Here is a 2,493-nt window from a genome sequence, read left to right as displayed (position 1 = left end):
CCTTGCGTTCGTTCCATGTCAGTGGTTCAGAGGCACCAACATTTTGAAGAAAAGCCACAAGCCCACCTGCTCCTGCCTGGTAAGCACCAAATCCCTAGCTGCTGACCCAGGGCTCTCACTTCCTGGGTTTCAACTGATAGTTAAACCAGAAAGAAACAATAACCCTGCTCAGCTGGGCCCATAAAGCCTGCATATGAAACCCCACTTGGGGCACATATGGCCTGTGGCATTGATACCACTGGGTACTGGGGAGGTTTATTAAAAAGAAGTAACATAGACTTTTCCCACAAGGGAGAAGGAGGCCACAGCTGGTACCCTGGTATCCCCAGAAGCCAGGTGTTTTGTCTTTTAATGAGTCCTGGGGTTTCTTGGTTCTCCATTACTTTTCTGCTTATCTTTCTCCTTCCTGCATACTTGATTGGGCCCAGGAGTGCTCTGTGGGTTGGCTCAAAGGTGAGAAACAGGTGGGCTGAAGGGGCAAGGGCAGGGTGGAGTAGACAAGGACACAGGAACAACCTTATAGCTCCCTGTAGGGAGGGGGAAATTCCTGGAGAGGCTACCTTGGCCACAGGTTGGAACAAGGGCAGGTTCTTCATCAGAGTGGAGGAAAGACTGAAGAAATTTACATTTTAATCCCTCAGGGACAGTCTCCAACTTGCCAGACTCACTCAAAATTGGCCTCCTTGATCTGACCTGATTCCATTTACGTATCTGTAAGGACTGCCTGTCTATTTCTGGCTTCAGTATCTACCCCTTCCTGGAAAGTAAATACAATTCTATTCTTTTCTCTTAAGTTGGACTTGGTGAAGTCTTTCACATCCTGCACACTGGCCCAAAGTCATTCTACTGAAAGGGTAAAGTTTCTAAGCTGGAAGGCTTGAATTAAAATTAGGTATTATTGAGTTCCTCTGTTACACCCAGATTCCTGAGATAGTTAAGACAACGCCCTACTGGCCATTTAGCCTAGGGCCCTGTGCAGTTTGTCACAGGGCCCGAACCAATCAGTTTGAATGTGTACCCCACTTAGGAATGACCAATCACCTCCGCCCGACCTGTTTCTGCCAATGAATGTGCCAATCACGTCTCAGAGTTGTTGTTCAATTTTCCCGTGCCTCATGATGATTTGTTCTGATGTATGCAAAGCCCCCTGCCCTCCCCAAAAAGTGTACTTAAGCTCTGCTTGACCTTTGCTCTGGGCTCTGGGCTGCTCTCCCTTCTTGAGTGGGCACAGAGTCTCAGCGCGCTGGAATGGATCCCCAATAAATCCCCTTTTGCCAATTGCATGGAACCAGTCTCTTGTGTGGTCTCTTTCTCCGACGTTCCGCCAGACCCTTACACTACCTAGGAATATCACACATGGACAATGTCGGGGTGGGGGGGGATAACAAATGCACAGTCATATTTTCACAAATGTGGAATAGTGGCCACATACCTTTTGAAGACTGAGGACACAACCCCAGGTGCTTTTTTTTCACCCTCTGGGCTGGGCATTGAATCCATGGCAGGAGCATAGTAATCCTGAGGAACACTCCCAGCCCCCTTTTTATTGTGGTACAAATAACGTGGGTGGGAGCATAAATGTGATAAATTTGAGAATAAAACTCTGATGACCCCAGCCTAATTCCATTTTAAGATTAGGAGCCATCTCATCATCAACTCAGGAAAAGTTAATTTCTGTTTTACTATGCTGCAATTTCTAAACTTGTTTGGAATCCCTACCCAGGGCTTCTACTCACCTATGCCTGGCTTTCCGTGACCAGATAACAATCCTCTCTAGAACCTTTGTGGTTCTTAATAAAGACTGCCTCCCACTGACCAAATACCAAATCTCTGTGAAACCTCAGTGGCACATCATATATTCTGAGGTTGAGATCTGAATTTATTCTCTACCTTGAAATGTTAAGCCATGTTGATTATTAAATTTGTATCTGCCTTTGTATTAGGCTTGTCCAATCCTGTGATCTGTAAGTTCTCAAGACATCCCATTTTACAACTTTTGTGCTATAAAATTGTGTTCCTAGAGAGCTGGGGTATCTTTAGCCTGGGGTTGGGGAGAGACAGACATGGCCAGCTCCTGGGAACATAAATATAAGTTTGCTTTAATTTCATACAAATCGGAGGCTGTGGTCTTTTCCTTGTGTTGTGGTTTTACAGTGCCAGGTCTCTAACAAGGCCATCTTTGGGTTTGGCCAAGGGAGCAAATTTCTCACACTTAACCATATCTCCAGGCCAATACATTAAAAAACTGAAAAAAATGATTGAATGCATTCTTTCTTAGAAAACAACAACTACAACAACAAAACAAAACTAGAGCAGTATCCTGGGATGGTGGTGCAAACCATGCCAGGGGAGGTCAAAAATTCTAGGCCAGCCTCTGAAACGTAGCTGCACCCTCTCAAAATACAACTTCAAAGAGGCAGGGAATGTAGTTCAGTGTTACAGCACCACTGGGCTCAATGGCCAGTTAAAATAAATAACACCCTGAAGAGGAAC

The sequence above is a fragment of the Ictidomys tridecemlineatus genome, chromosome Y (assembly GCF_052094955.1).
Source record: "Ictidomys tridecemlineatus isolate mIctTri1 chromosome Y, mIctTri1.hap1, whole genome shotgun sequence".
NCBI lineage: Eukaryota > Metazoa > Chordata > Mammalia > Rodentia > Sciuridae > Ictidomys > Ictidomys tridecemlineatus.
This window is presented reverse-complemented; position numbering follows the sequence as displayed.